Source organism: Monodelphis domestica, chromosome 5 (genome assembly GCF_027887165.1).
Source record: "Monodelphis domestica isolate mMonDom1 chromosome 5, mMonDom1.pri, whole genome shotgun sequence".
Classification (NCBI taxonomy): Eukaryota; Metazoa; Chordata; class Mammalia; order Didelphimorphia; family Didelphidae; genus Monodelphis; species Monodelphis domestica.
In genome coordinates, this window is record NC_077231.1 from 52,644,363 (window position 1) to 52,661,708 (window position 17,346).

General features: G+C 33.3%; 1 long non-coding RNA gene across 1 annotated transcript in view; it reads right to left on the reverse strand.

Annotated features, from left to right (window-relative positions):
- Positions 1 to 528: 528 nt before the first annotated feature.
- The window catches only part of LOC107650043 (uncharacterized), a 72,024-nt gene continuing 55,206 nt past the window's right edge, over positions 529 to 17,346 (reverse strand). Inside the window, exon 3 of the long non-coding RNA XR_008912089.1 lies at positions 529 to 2,001. This is a non-coding gene — a long non-coding RNA (uncharacterized LOC107650043). The remainder of the gene's footprint in view (positions 2,002 to 17,346) is intronic.

The following is a 17,346-nucleotide window of genomic DNA, read 5'->3' on the forward strand; positions in this document are numbered from 1 at the left end:
ATTACTGTGGAATACATTAAAATTCTGTATCATTCTTACTACACCAATGATGAACTCTCTGAAGTGGCAGTATTAGCTAAGAAACATTAAACCTTTTTGTCTATGTAGTGGCTATTAGTCCTACAGTCATAAATTTGCCAGTTGGCATAGTTAGCATGTTTTATTTTATAAACTTCTTAATATTTCCAGTGAATTTCTTATTCCAAAAATCAGTATGGATCTTGGCTTGGATTTGTTTCTCCCTATACAAAACATATTTTTCTAAGTATGTATTAAAATATCAGGGGAGAAGGGACATAAGGGTCATGTTGGCCAATATATCCTTCAATATAAATTCCATTCCCAAGATAAAAAAAATACTTAGTCATCAAATCTCCATTTGAGACTCTTACATGTTATGAATCTATTGCCTCATGATGTAGCTAATTCAATTGTCCAACACTTTAAAATATTAGAAAAGAGAGAATAATTAGAAATTTTAGTACTTATATTTACCAGAAATCTTTCTTGATTCCAGTTCCACTTCTTGATTCTATTTTTGCTCCTTTGAACTCAAAGTCACTTTTAATCCTTCCTCCACATAATTCTTCAGATCTTTGAAGACAGCTATACTGTACTCAAATCTTTTATTCTTGGTTTTAAGTACTCTCAATTCCTTTAGTCATTTATCTTATGGAATGATTTCCAGTCTTCTAATCCTAATTATCCTTCTAAGGATATATTCTATTTTGTTATCATCCTTCTTAACATGTTTCATTCACAACTAGCCATTATAAAGTCACTTCCATTATTTGAAACACTATCTGAATCTTAAGAGAAAGATTTTTTAATGCTCTGTCACATTATTGGTTATTCCTGAGCCTGCCATTCACTAATACACCATTTTTGGATGGCTTAAGTGGTTTATTTGTTTATTTATTCCATTATACATTTGACAAACTTATTATAAGCCCAAGTGTAGAACTTTATACATAAATCTATTGCATTTTAACTTATTTTGATTTGGTCTATTATTCTAGGCAATTGAAATCTTTTCATCACTAGAGGCTACTTGCTGTCAGATTAACTATGTCTCTTAGTTTTTATCTAGAAATTTAGTATTAAGTTTACTATTAGGATCATCCATATACTTCATCATAGATCACCAAAATTTTTGGTCTTCATTAAAAATGTTTTGCTTGTAAAACAATGTTATTTTAACATTAACTTCAGAATTATCAAATATCAAATATATAAAACAAGGGGAAATGTATATCCTAAAATGACTATTAAAGGAACTCTTTTATTCAATGTCTAGGCATCAACTATGAGTTCTCTTTTTCTTTGTTTTTTTTTTCCCCCTCATGCAAGACTAGATAGGATGATCATACCATCTACTGAGGAAGCACATTATATTTTCTTTTTTTTTTTTTGGAATCACGAGTCGGTTTTATTTTTTATTTTTTTACTTTTTAAACATTATTTTATTTGGTTATTTACAAACATTATTTGCACATTATATTTTCAAAGATCTTTAATTTTTCTTAAATTCAATCCTAAATTTGCCTCTTTGCAACATTCACATAGTGCTTCAGGTTCTATCCTCTATGAATAAATGGAACAAATCAAACCACTTTTCTATACAACAGTCCCTCAAATTCTTAAACACAGTTCACCCTTCCAACAAAGTGTTTTCTGTGCAAAAGACCCTTAATTCCTTAAATGATCCTCATGTGGATTAAAGGAACAATTTTATTTTATTTATTGGATGGTTTATGTAGTAGCAATGTCTTCCGTAGACTATGACACTGTCAGGTACAAATCCCTGCAACTAAAAAAAAATAAAGAAAGAAATAATTATATTGTCTCTTCAGCAGAGAAGAGAGCTAGAAAAGGTGTGACTGAAAAGGTGTGGCTCTCCCCTCACCCTAATCTCTTTTAAAACTTTACCTTATATGGAAGACAAGGGATCCACTTGTAGGCAGTTTCCAAAAAATATATTTTCCAAATGTTGCTTGCGATCTACAAGTAAAAACATCCAATAAAATTTGAATGAATCCAAAACACAAGAATTACAGTTGTTCCCAAATCTGAGTGGCCCCAAAACTTTGCCCCCCCAAATAATACCTTAGGTGGCTTTTAAGTTTTTTTTTTCAGTGATCTCTGACTCCCTTCGAGTGTAGTTGGGGTCCGCTTGACCCCAACTCAAATTCTGCTTTAAACAATATCTAGTCCCATAAAAGCTACATATTAATAAAAAATTTAAAAGGGAATAAATGCCAATATTAGTAAGTAAAATACATTAAACAATATTATTAAGAAATGATATATTTTCCCCAGAGCCTGTAATTCTAAGTGTTATATTAAAGATCAACTCTGATCAACACAGACTTTAGGAGCATATGCTATTTATTTCTTTAGTATAATTAGTATATTTGAATATCAAAATACCCTAATATTACACTGACTTTATTTGACTGCCATATCACTGTATTACCTCCTATTGATTTTGAGGTCCACTAAAACTTCCCTTTATCTTTCCTCCCTGAGAACAATTATCTAACTATAAATTCCTCATCTTGACCTTGTAAAGTTAAATGTACAAAGAAAAAAGTACAAAAGCCCCAAAATAGAAAAAAAATATGATAATCATAGCCAATACATAACATTGTAATTAAACAGTGACTTTCATATTCATATATTCAGAATGGATTTGTAGCTTTTGCCTGTAAGATGGATTGGCTGTATCCAATACAATTAAATTCAAAACAAAGAAATATTTATTAAGTTTCTAAAATGAACAGTGATTTACTTTGGTGAAAAAATGATAAAAGTCAATAGTTCCTGCCCTCAGGGAACCAATACTTATTTTTTTAAAAGTGAATATAATAGCAATGTTGATTTGAGTGGAATAAAAAGTTATAGTCATGTCACAATTATGATGAATTCATCACTACTGACAACTAGTCTAGTCTGATAATATTTACAATATAATGTTACATTATAATTGGCTAATTGAGATGGGTGGCTTCATGCCAAAAAGATAATTAATTACCATGTCAGAACCCATTGAAATCCTCCCACAAATATAAAACATTGAGTTGCTCTGGAAACCTTTATCAAAATGGTAGGTCTTTTTTTTTTTAATTAAAACCTTACCTTCTGTCTTGGAATCAATACTGTATATTGGTTCCAAGGCAGAAGAGTGACAAGGGCTAGGCAAAGGGGGTCAAGTGATTTGCCCAGGGTCACACAAATGGGAAATGTCTGAGGTCAGATTTGAACCTAGGACCTCTGATCTCTAAGCCTGGCTCTCATTCCACTGAACTACCCAGCTGTCCCCAAAATGGTAAGTCTTTTGACCTAGGACTACCAATGTTAGGTTCACTAGCTTTGTGACAGTGGGCAAGTCACTTCTCCCTATTTTAAAGTCCTCATTTCTGCATCTACTTCTGTTTTGAAGTCTTACTTAGAAGTGTGATTTGTATAAAATTTGTACACATTAATATTGAATATATTATTTAACATGTTCAACTTGGGGCTAATCATGCATTCCTTATTAAATAAAATTTTCACTGGTAAACAGTCTTCAGTAGTGATTAATTCATTGTAATTATGTCATGACTAGATTTAAAAAATCATTACAATGCATTATTTAAAAACTTTTTTCTAAATTTTTAATAATTCATTAGAAATGCTAAGGTTAGTCAAATGCAACCTTTTGAGAATGTTCAATTTCTGATTTAGATGACAAGGATCCAGTGTAAGGGAAATGATTTGTTTCATGCTCGTTTTTCATATTTGGATTCTTCTGTGTTTATCCTTCAATCATGAAACAGAAAAGTGACCCTAAGCACAACTAAAGTGTCCTAATGTACTTTTTTCAGGGACTGGTCCAGAAATTAATCAATAGTACAATGACATGGCTGCCAGATGGCCCCCAATTTGTTTTAGTTATATATTTTGTGAGAGATGCTTTCTATTAGAACCTATGAGGCTACTAAAACATTTATCTTCAACAGATAGGTTTGTGTCAGTTCTTTTATATTTAAATAATTATAAGTTTCTCCCTCTATGCTGTTGAGTTATCATCTTTAGGTCATTACTTCTTAGTCTGTTTGGGGGGAGCTTTCAATTGATTTGATTGATGAGTAAACAAAATATTATATCTTTTCTCTGTTTCTAGATCTATTGCTTGGTGTCTTTTTGCATTAACATTTCAAAGTGCAAAGGAGGGCTGAGTGATTTTATCTTATATAACTCATATGCATGAGTGTTCCTTTCATTTACAGGAATGAATGAAGGTATGTATGAATTAAAACATTAATTAAGCACTTATTAAGCTTGGGATACAAATAACAAAGTAAGATACTTCTTGCTCTAAAGGAGTTGACATTCTAATTGGGGAAACAACAAATATGAAAGATTTCAGATTCAAATGATTTGGAAATGTCCCATGGTCAGCCAATAAATCACAATGCCTCTTTTTAAATGTCATTTTCACTGATAAGATAAGGGGTGTAGTCATCTAATAGTCATGTGGAGATGACATCATCCACTGTTTTCTGGGTTATCATCAGTTATCCTGGCTTTTCTCTTGCCACTGAACTTTGATGACTTTAAAAGAGAGAGAGTGAGAAACTCAGCACATCTCTGTCTCACTTAAAATCCAATTCATATACAAGTCAAAAGATATCACCAGTGATGTTATTTGGGTCTTCTTCTGCTATGAAGGAAAACAACCACCATCCACTGATAAAATCACATCAGTTCATGATCTAGACTCATTTGATTGTGTAAGAGTGTGATGACAAGAACTTTCTTTTCTGGGCTTTTTATGAGGCTATAGGATTTGCCAGAAAATTTGTCAGGTCACATTTCCATAAGGCTTGATTGCCAAGATGATAGCAAAGAAGACTCAGCTGTTCCATGGTTACATGATTCCTGTTCTTTCCCTTCCCTCTTCCCAACCCCCTCTCATAGTCAATGAGCAATCTTACTGGGTTTTACATGTGTCATTGATCAAGACCTATTTTCATATTATTAATATTTGCATTAGGGTAATTGTTTAGAGTCTATATCCCCAATCATATCCCCATTGACCCATGTGATCAAGCAGTTGTTTTTCTTCTGCATTTCTCCTCACACATGTTAAGGGTAAATTTAGGGGGTTTTGACTAATATATTTACTAATGGTCACCAGGGATTAATTCAAATCCCAATAAAAATACTCAAGTCAGTTTGGGAATTTTATGGTGGTTTAATTAATATAGAGGGAAGGAATTAGGAAGAAGAAAGAGAGAAAGGGGTATAAGATTTCTCTGGTGTAGCCTTAACCCAAGGGAAGTTCAGAGACCTCAGCCATGAGGCCTCCTCCAAGATTAAAACTAGCTTGGCTTCCAGCCACGAGGTCTACTCCTATATGAGGGGCCTCCTAAGAGGATAGTGCTTTTAGGAAAGGTAAAGGAAAAAAAGGAATTAGTCTAAACTCCAAGAATGCTCAGGGAAGATGTCTCACCTGACCCATGCTACTGATCTTTTCCAGTCACCACACTAAGGACGCTCACCGCCAAACCCAGACAAGAGCTGCAAGCACTCCAGGACACCAAGACCCAAGATGCCCAGCATGCTGCTGTTAAGGTCTGGGTTTTCACCCCCCACCAAGGAAGTCCACGGACAATGTAATCAAGCAAGGAGAAAGCCTTTATTGGGAAAACTGATATGCGCATCAGTGGGAACCTCTACCATCAGAGTTCCAAGTTGCTTCTGACAGGCTGGGGTTTAAATACTTCTTCATGAATAACCTTTGTTGGAAAGTTGCTTTTTGCACCTGGGGTCTCAGTGCTGAAGCTTATCAGGGACCTTAGACAGGCCCCAGCACAAGCCTGGAGCTTATCTGTCTGTGGGGCCTTGGCATTTTTCCTGGCTGAATTTCTCAGGGCAACTTTCAATTTTGATCTCCCTCATTTCCAACTTATTTTTCTCTTAGGGGGGGCAGAGAGGGTGCCTGCCCACTGAGGTTAGATCTCCCTCACTGCCACGAGCCACACCAGCCAGAGCGAGAGCCAGGTCTCCACCAGAGAGAACCAGAGCCACGTCTCCACTAAAAGAGAAAATGGCAAGAGGTATTGACGTGAATTTATAGGCTTTTTTTTTTACATCACTTCCTGCATCTCACATGTACCAATGATAGCTTAAGCTTGACTTAGGACAGACCAGGGGGTCTGTCAGTTCTTTCTTATATGTCATTTGCTAGCACATGTCGGTCATAGACCATCCTCCTCAATCCTTAATCATTAAGTAGGGGTGTAGACATTCCTGTTTGTTAGGATTTTTAAAACTAATCAGGGTGTAGAAAATCTAAAATTCACACACAGTTCTTTCTCTGGATGTGGATAGTGTTCTTTCTCATAAGTCCCTCAGAACATTGCATTGCTGCTAGTAGAGAAGTGTTAAAAGACTAGGAGGAGAACCCCTGGGACAATGGTTTAAAGGTTGGTCACAATGTGTTGATAATCTAACCCCCCAAGGATACTCCCTCCCTGTTCAGACAAAGAGCTGATGGCTTCCCTCTGTCCTTGACCTATAGAACCATATAAGAACATCACAGGAATAAGAATTTGATGTCTTTTTAGGAAATTTTGTGAAACCTAACCACCTGGGTGTTCTTCCAATCAAACCCCTTGCTGAAGGAAGATCAATGGCTTTCAGTCTAGGACTTTGCTTTACCTGAACCTAATAGAGATCTTCCTCCCAGATTAAACCTCCATCCACCAACCTTTATTTCTTCTTTAAAGATATGACTGCTATTGAATAAACAATAACTATTTATTTGGGATAGGATAACTACGATGGGGTCAGGGAAGTGGTCAAACAGGAGTTCCCTAAGCTAAAACACAGATTGATGATGGGTCCTTTCAGCTTAGGCCCACAGCTGAAAGGACCAGCCTGGAAGCCTTCTCTGTCTTCTTGATTTCCCTATGCTGGCTATCCTAATCTACTGTTAAAGAAACAACAAATATCTTTAGGAACAGTAGACAGAGAGGTAGATGTTTCTGTCTTCAGGACTGACTCCACCTGCCTTCTGGGGTAAATCCTCTCAGGAAGCTGAATGTCCAGTCAGTCCATACAGGTCTTGAGATGGTAGAGAAACAGGATCAATTCACAGTTAATGTGGGCATCAGATATATTTGGGAAATCCTTAGGAAATGGTGGGTTTCAAATCCTGAGATAGGAAAGGGGGTTGCTTGCAGTCCCAGGATCAGAACTGAACTCCCAGTCCATTGGTTATTTTCCCAGCAGTCCCTGTCCCCAATGTTCCAAATGCCCTGCCTGTCATGCTTGCTTCTCCATCATTCCATTTTAACTCTGTGTAAAATCTTCCCTTTCAGAAGTCTATCACATTTGATTGTGCTGCCATATTGGCCAATCTGTTAGTTGAACTGTTTACAGCAGTTATTTCCCAAAGTGCAAACCCATAACTTTCATAGAGTCATCCCTTACAGAGTAGGAAAACAGAGAATCAAAGCCAGGAGGAATGATGTTATTTGCTAAAGTATGCAATTCCTAGTACCTTTAGTCTTGCCCATCTCTACTGAGAGCAAGAAAGTATGTATTGTTTAATTTTCTATTCTCAGAAACAACATTGATCATGTTATTTAATATTGTCAGCTTCTTTTTTAAGCATAGTTTTCATTTACATCATTGCATTTCCCATTTCTTGGTTCTTTTTTCTTCTGTTTCCATTCAAACAATCTTCTGAAACTTTGGAAAAATATCCATTTCATCTTTTAGGATTCTGCCTATAATTAAAGCTTCAGAAAGTTCATCTTTGACACATAATTGTAGAATGATGATGATCCTAGGATTCTAAAAACTAAGTCAGTGAAACCAAACTGTAGCAGCTATTACCAAGAAGGAAAGGCTTTATATATGGTAGAGGGATAGAATATTATCTATTTCTAAAAATAGGGTTCATATCTATAGCTATTTGGTTTGGAAATACCTAGATGACAGACAACACATATTTGTTTTGCATTTTAAAATAAAAGTATTTAACTAGCAGTGTGTCTAATTCAGTGCTCTGAACATGATTTGCCTTAAGTATTATGTCACAGTTAATTAATTAAATTACTAATTAAAATTATGATTTTCCTCAATCTTTTTAATATTTGGTAGTGGACAGACAACTAGCTTCACAGCCAGGAAGCCCTTCATTCAAATGTCTTTGTACACAATGACCAAAAAAAAAAGACCTCTTGGTCAAGCATAATCTTTTTTTTTTCAACAATATCAGAATTTTATTGGACTCAAAATATGAAATTTTTAACTTATCTTAAAGAAAAATTGAAGGGTTTGAACTCAAATTCTAAGATCAGAGTGAAACAATGGAAGTCAGTATAACTTACAAAATGTTCGGTCTCCTGTGAGGAACACATGTGAAGCATAAAATTACAAAGGAACAACTAGTAGTAGCTGAATGCCTTAGGAGTTATTATACTGAAGTTAAATCCCAAATTGAAGACCATATTTAAAGTAGTGAAGTTAATGTGTACTTTTACAATTATGAAGTTAATTGCAACGTTTTTGGAAAATATTGTAACAAAATCAAAACAATAAACATGGAGTCCACGAACCTAAAACATCAAAAAGAGGAATATTGCTTAGTCAACAAGGGAGAAAAATGCTCAAATTTATTGCCAGGGAAGATGAAAAACAGGTCAAATACTAAAGAAATGTTTTTGGACAAACAGGCCTGGAATCATGATTTCACCTTAGGAAAACTTTGTTTCCTGACCAGTCTCCAGGGAGAAACAATGGAGGGCATGTTCTTGTCTGAGATGTCTGTATTACTCACCAAACCTCCCTCTAGCCCAAAGGTTGCTTTAACTTGAGGGTTTTTTTTTCCTTGCTAATATTCTGGTATATTTCATTGTTTTATAGAGTATCGTAAACATAGATAAACAACTAAGTTTTTTATTTATTCATTTTTGGTAGTTGAATAAAAATATTAGATATTAAGCTCATTTTCAATAAGCTTACCCAGAACCTCCTCAGTACAACTACAAAGGTGACCAAGTTAGTAAAGATGAAATACCTCAGACTCTGTTCACACATGACTCTTCTGTAAAGTTTCTTTTTGCAATTTTTCTCTTCTATTCAGATAGGATATTGCTTTTAAGTTTTTATAAATGAATGTTTTATTCAGCTGATTGTGGACAACACATTGATCTTTTTTTGAGTATTCTGATATTTTATTTTCCCATTTACCTGTAAATTTTTTGATATTTCCTTCATAAAATTTTGGAATCTTGAATTTGCTCTCTCCCTTCCTCCTACCCACCCCGACTACTCCACTGAGATGGTAAGCAATTTAATATAGATTTATATGTGCAAACAGGGAAAATAGCTTTCCATGTTAATCCTTTTATGAAAGGAAATTAAGAATCGGATTAAGAAAGGAAGTTTAAAAAGTTTGCATCAGTCTGGATTCAGACTCCATCAGTTCATTCTTTGAAAGCAGATGGCCTTTTTTATCATTTGGGACTGTTTTTGGTCATTGCGTTGTTGAGAAGAGTTAAATTTATTCAAGTTGTTCTTTGCATAATAATCCTGGCACTGTATGCAATATTCTCTTGGTTCTCCTTACTTCACTCTGCATCAATTCTTGAAAGTCTTTTCAGATTGTCCTGAAGTCCTGTTGAACAGCATTTCTTGTAGTATTCCATTATGAAAATATATCTCAGCCATTCTCTAAATGATTCCATAGATCTAGTTTTGCCATATAGGTAGTTTTTTTCTTCAGTAGATTTTTATGCCTATTTTAACAATTGGCCTATTGCATTTTTAAAATATTTATTTCTGTGGTATTTCTTGAAATTCCTTTACCAAGCTTTCAACTCTATTTTTATAGTTTTCCAATGTCACTTTCATTTCTTTTCCTAATATTTCTACCTATCTTATTTGATTTAAAAATATTTTTATTTCCTTAATTAATTCTTTTTTTTTGTATTGAGACCAATTCATATTTTTCTCAGAGTCTTTGGATATAGCAATATTGACTTTCTTCTCTTTTTTCTGATCTTGTGCTTTAGTATTCCCAAAATAACTTTCTATGTTGTTTCTTTTTTATAATTGTTCATTTTTCAAGATTTTTATTAAAATTTTATTTAAAAAATTACTGAATTAGAATAAAGCATAACAAAGTTCATCTGGAAGAATAAAACAAGGATATCCAGGGAAATCATGAAAAAAACATACAAACGAAGGAGGACTTGCAGTCCCAGATTTCAAACTATACTATAAAGCTGTGGTTATCAAAACAATTTGGTTGTGGCTAAGAGACAGAAAAGAGCTTCTGTGGAATAGACTTGGGGAAATGAACTCAGCAAGACAGTCTATGATAAACTGAAAGATCCCAGTTTTAGGGACCAAAACCCACTTTTTGATAAAAACTGCTAGGAAAATTGGAAGTCAGTATGGGAGAGAATAGGTTTGGATCAACATCTCATACCCTACACCAAGATCAACTCAGAATGGGGGAATGACCTGAATATAAAGAAGGAAACTATAAGCAAATTAGGTGAACACAGAATTTTGTACTTGTCAGATCTTTGGGAAAGGAAAAAACTTTAAAACCAAGGAAGAGGTAGAAAAAACCACAAAGTGTAAAATAAATAATTTTGATTACATCAAATTAAAAAGTTTTTGTACAACCAACACTAATGCATCCAAAATTAGAAGGGAAGCAACAAATTGGGAAACAATCGTCATAACAAAAACTTCTGACAAAGGTCTAATTACTCAAATTTATAAAGAGATAAACCAGTTGTACATAAAATCAAGCCATTCTCCATTTGAAAAATGTGCAAAGGACATGAATAGTCAATTTTCCATTAAAGAAATTAAAACTGAGGCAGAGTCAATATGGAGGCTTAGAAGCAGCAAAAGTTGAGATCTCTGAAAACCCTTCCTTACCGATCAGAAACTGAATGCTCCTAGGGCACTGAAATGCAAACTTAAAAACAGGACAGAGGTGGGGAACCCTCCTTCTGGATTCAAATTAAAAGATACCCCCCCAAAAGCAGGAATCTGAGAACACTCGCGTCTAAGGGGAAGACAGAAGGAAAATAATTGTACAAAAAATCAAGCCATTCTCCAATTGATAAATGGCAAGGGACATGAAAAGGCAGTTTTCATCCAAGAAATCAGTAGCTTTATTTCAGTCTTATATAGTACTATGAAGAAAAATGTTTACATATTTTTGTCACAGGACATTTTCATTTTTAGTTTGTCTTTATAGTCTATAAAATCAATTTCTATTAAATGTGGTATATGATGGCAATTGAATACTGTTTTGCTACATAGAATGATGATCAGCATGATTTCATAAAGAGCTTGAAAGACCTATGTGAACTAATGCAGAGTGAAATGAGCAGAACCAGAAGAACATTGTATACAGGAACAGCAATATTGTGGAACAATCAAATATGATCAACTTTGTTACTAACAGCAACACAATGATCCAAGATGATTCTGACGGACTTATGAAAAAGAATGCTATTTATCTCTAGAGAAATAACTGTTAGAGTAAAATGCAAATAAAACATATGATTTATCACTTGTTTATTTGAGTATACATTTTGGGATTTGGGTTCTATGGTATTCTTGTAAGAAAGAATAATATTGAGATAAAAATTAAATTAAATCTTAAAAAGGAAAAATAAAATAATATAAAATAAATTATTTTATACTTTTATATATATATATATGTGCAAAATGTATATACACATATGTGTGTATTTATATGTGTATACATATTGTGAAGATTGGATTTAGCTATTTCCTGATCTTAACAATGAAGATAATTAGTCTAACAAAATATTCCTTTCCCTCCATTTGAATTCTTCATCCATCTAACAGATTGTCAGCTTATAGCTTAATGGTATGCAAAAGTTGAGCTACTTAAATTCCAAGAAAAGTAGATTTCTCTTTCAGTGGAAATTACTCTGCTCTTCATCCTATTGAAATCCTCAGGTATTTTAACTTCTTAGAGAAAATTATATAACAATGTTATATAAAAGAAACTCTTGACCCAAAAGTTACTTTGAAACAGTTGTTTTTCTATATAAAAATCAGTCCTATAATTTTCTCCATAGAAAATTATTCAACTGTAAATAGTGGGAGAAACTACATTAAAGTTCCACAGAGGATATGGAATATGGGTCATCCATGGAGTCTGGTGCTCTGCTGGAAAGCTCATTTTTTCCTATGTTACAAAAGAGTGTACAGTGGGAGAGGGAGGGTGAACTGTGCTCTAAAAATAGAAGGCATCATGAAATTTTCATCATATATATAAGATGGTATTAATTTCATCTTAGATAGAAAATTAAGGAAAGAGTGCTTGTTTGCTTAAAATGATAATAATAATTGAAATTCTTTAGAGGTATGATTAATGAATGATTATTCATTTTCACTATGAATTATATATTTTTCAAAAGACTTCATAATATAAATCATTTAAAGACAAAATCCTGCTAGGACTTTTATGATGCCATTAAAATATTTATGATATTTTTATCAGTAATACTGATTATATATATCACAGTACCCCTAAAAGTTAACAATTTCATTTATAATGAACAGAAACAATTTGTTATAAATACTTTACTTCAGAGATATGACATTTATCTATTTCTGTTGATTTGTTTTTTCAAACATTTGGAAGACACCAGACTCAGAGTTAAATTAACATTTCAGCTTTTCATGGACAGGGGCTAGATGGAGTTTTTGTTGTATTTTAATAGAGTAAGAAGTATAGTGAATAGGAAAAATTCTTGTAGTTAGGAAGACATGGATTCAAATCTCTCTACAAGACTATTGGCTTTGAAACCATGGGAAAAATTTTATTGGGTCATAGTCCCTAACAACTTTTTGTGACCATCAGTTGTAGAACTCTTGCTTATATATTGCTAGATAAAACTTCCTTGTCAAGAGTTACTTAGATTGATAAAATCACAAACATGGTCTTGTCCTCAGAGTTGAGTAGAGTTGAGTGTCTCTTTTATGATATAGAATCATGTTGTGTCTGTACCTATCTTCTCCTGAAGTAATGACTGGGATCATAATGACTGTGGAATTGGCAGGATCTGGTAGTTCCTGCCAAGGAAATGAATTAGGAATGCTATAGTGATAGATGGCATTATTGTTGCCTTAGTTCCAGCCTTATTTTGTTCAAAGTCTCTTTATAAAGATGTTTTTCAATGATAGCAAATCTTAGACTATATATTAAGTTGGGAATGGATATTGGTAAAAAGGATATCTTCATCATGAAAAGCATAACTTTATGAAGTTGAAGAAAATAGACTCCAGAAATAGTTGTGACACACATATAAAATGTCAATTCTTGGGAAAAGAAAGTTGGCTTTCCCATGAATGTGGTCCATTATCTAATTGGAAAATAACCTTAAGTAAGGACAAAGAGATAGAGCTTGAATAGATGTCAAAAACCATTTAGTCCTAAATTCACTTTTTTAATAGATGAGGAAATAAAATCTTAGGAAGTTTAAATTTGACTAAGGACCTGCAGGATAACAACCTTTCCATTATCTTATCCCAGTAGATATGCAATAGACATAAGAACTAATACCTCAACAACAACAACAACAAAGGGGAAGTTTGAAAGGTAATTAAGTTTGAGGGAATTATTTTTTTACTATTCCAATCTATATGAATTTTATTGCTTTTATCTAATTATACAAACCATTTACTTCAAAAGCCACCTTAAATAAATGGATATCTTCTCTTTTATTTCAGAATTGAATGGTTATCATTTGAACAAAATCTTTCCCCACAGCAATTTACTCTGAGCTATTTTGGTAGGACAAATTAATGAAAATCATTAAATAATAAGTTTGTTGTAGGAATGAAAAGTAAGTTATAGTGAATTTTAGGATAATAATCTAATAAAATGAGAGGAAAAAAGCAAAGGTAAGATATTGAAAATAATGTGCTATGTGAAATCAAATTTATAAAGGGGTGGCATTCATAATAATCAATTAGGGAAAGTTATTCTATATTTTGTTACCATCTATTTTATATATAATAAAATAATGTGAAACATCATAATGTAATATATATGATTTACTATAAGTATAATGATAGTGTTAATATTATTATATTAAGTATAATATAAATAATAATAAATATGCTTGTCCAAGAGAAACAAACTCTTGCAATAGCTATGTCCAAAAATCTATACCTCATCCTTTTTGTTTTTCTCTCTTCTTATTCAAGAAAACAGGTAATATAATATGGTTTATGCATACATTATCATGTAATACATATTTCTCCATTCATCACTCTGAGAAATAAGACACATATTGCTTGCTCTACAGAAAAATTCAGGGAGGAAACTGTAACCTCTTTTCAGAGGGATATATAATATATTTGATATAAATTATAAAGCATATGTCATACAAACATCAGATACTGGAACCAAACATTTTCCCTTCTCTGAACATACATGAAACCTGACATATATACTTGACAAATGGCCTGGGAATTTATCCAGTCTTCAAGGGAGGAATTCCTTCATGCAAAATAGGGCAGTCCCTTCCTAGAAATTTAGAGCTTCAAAGAGTTGTCCAAGTGCAAAAAGAGATTAAGTAATGTTCCTAGTTTCACACAACATTAAGTGATAGAATGAAAGACATAAACTCAGGTCTTCCTTCTTCTGAAGCCTGTGCTTTACTTATTCCATCATAATCCCTCTCAAAGTTCTAATAGCTTCCCAAAGGTTCAATAGTAATGTTAAATTTAATTGTGATTGGGCTTAATATATTATTAATTGGTGGTCACCAGAGATTCAATTTCTAAATCCAAAAATAAATTACTAAAGTAAAATGGAATTTATGATACTTTATTTACAATAAAGGGAAGCTATTAAGGAATGAGATAAAAGGAGAGAGCTCTGCTTCCTCCGAGTCAGGTAGATTTTAAGGCCCTAATCAGGGAAAGGAGGCTCAAGACAATGGACTTTTCTATGAGGTTCACACCTCCAGAAAGGCAGGGAAACTAAAGCAGCCTTTCACTCACCACTGTGATCCTCTAGAAAGAAAGTAGTCTGAAGTCTCCTGTAAGAGCTCCTCCAGAGTCAAGTTCCACAGCCAAATTCAAGTGTCTGTCTTCCAATCTCTCCTCTGAGTGACTCTTCTTCACTCCAAGCTCAAGAGACTGATCCTTCAGTCCAACTCTGAGTCAGAGTTCTTTGGTCTATATCTTCTGGTCTCTGTAGTCCTCTATTTAAAGATCTTTTTCTCTTGTGTCACCTCCCCTAAATTTCACGTCTACCAATCACAACAGACACTCCTCTTGAGAGCTGCCCACTCATTCACACATGGATCACAGACCTCCCATTCAATGGATGAAATGGGTATTTACACCTTTTTAATGGTTAGTTATACCTTTTTTGGTTATATCACATCTTTTGTAGTAAATTCGCACCCTTAGTAGTTAGTTACTTTTTTGTAGATTAAAATGGGTAGATCTACTTCAAATACTGAGTTAACACTTTTGGGGATTAAAATCTAAAAATAGACTGGGTATTACAATTCAATCTTCACAATAAAGGAAGAGCTAAGCAGCTTCATTGTTACAATAAGGAGATAGCCAAATACAATCTTCACAATCTCCCCTCATGATCATTCGGAGACTAATCTCCCCATTGACCATTTAACAGAACCATCTTGTAGTCCTAAAACCTTTCTAATTACATATGTATACAATATTTCAACTTCTAAGAGGAAATCACAATAGTTAGAGAGAAATAGAAAAGAGAGAAAGCAAAAACCAATGTTTTGCTAGGAGCATTGACAAAAAGTCAAATTAGGGGGCAGTCCCCTTTGGCGTAAAAGTGTACATTTAAAATAAATGTTCAATCCCCTTTTGTTCAATCATTTGCACCCAAAAGTTCATTCTGGATCTTCTTGATGTAGTGTATGTTTCTGCAAGCATCTTTCTTCGAAGAGTTTATTCTCTGGGTTCAAGGAGTTAGCAAACTTCTTTTCCTGCAATTCTCCTCAAACAAAATTTTAAATCTTAAATTTTTTATAAAAATACAATACAACCCCCCCTAAAAGGGTATTTATTAACACCCCAATCAGCTCAAAGTGGTTGAGTTATGGGTGTATTAGTCAATTATCAAAAGAAAAAGTCAAAAACATAAAAACAAAAATGAAGGAAAAATTTAAGTTTTTGAGAGAAATAAGAAGTCAAAATCAGAAAAAAATTCCAGTAATGTTGTAGTTACCAAATATAAGTCATTACTACAGGAAGTTGCCATATCTTGAGAGAGAGAAAAAAAAAAGAGAAACTAGATTTTCATGTAAAAAGGGAAGTGCCATTTCCTGGTCTGATATTTCATCATTTCTCAGAGATAGGGGAGCCAGATTAGCCAATTGTTAAATACTTTCACAGAAATTATTTTACAAAGAGTGTTGTTCAAGGAGTCCTACTTCTTAACACATGTCGAGCACCACAACCTCGAGTCTCACGTTAAGTTCAAGTCCTTTCATATTGGAGTAGAAGTTCATAAATACCACATGGAATGATTTCCTTTTGGACCTGTGTGCACTTTTGGCACTTTTCAAGTTAAATTTGTACTTCTATGGCACTATTAGATAAAATCTTTTCTCCGATTTTTTATTTTATAGAATCAGACACAATCGTTGATCATAGTCCCATAATAGTTATCAATAAATGGCAGGTTTCTAAAGTCTAAAGCTTTTTGGGTATACATTTTTATGTAAAGCAAATTGATATCTTAGCTTATTGAAAAATCAAAAATAGTTAAAAGAAAATCTTTTCAATACAATTATATGTGCTTCAACTTCAAAAAAAATGAGAGAAAGAAAAAATATTGTATGACACAAATAACGTGCAACAAAATAGTACAGGTTCATCAATAGGGAAGCCTTATCATAAGCAATAGTTAAATACTATCAATATAGTCAATTATTCATTCTCAACAGAAGGTTGTTACAGAGGTACTGTATTAAAAATCCATTTCTTCTTTTTTTTTGCTACTATTTGGAGGGGAGACAAAACTGAAAAGGATTAATATCAATAAAAACAATAGAGTCTAAGGGGAACCACCTTCTGCCCCACATGGAGGGGCAGTAGCACCATGAGTATTTTTTGAACAAGCTCCACTTAAGTTATACTGTGGTGGAGTTAGTTGTTTGAGTTATCATTTTCCCAATTTCTATTTCTAGAATTTTGATTTCTAAAATTTTGATTCCTATATTTATTATTGTTATTTCTATCAGTTTTAAGGTTGTGATTTCTGTGATCATTATTATAGTCATT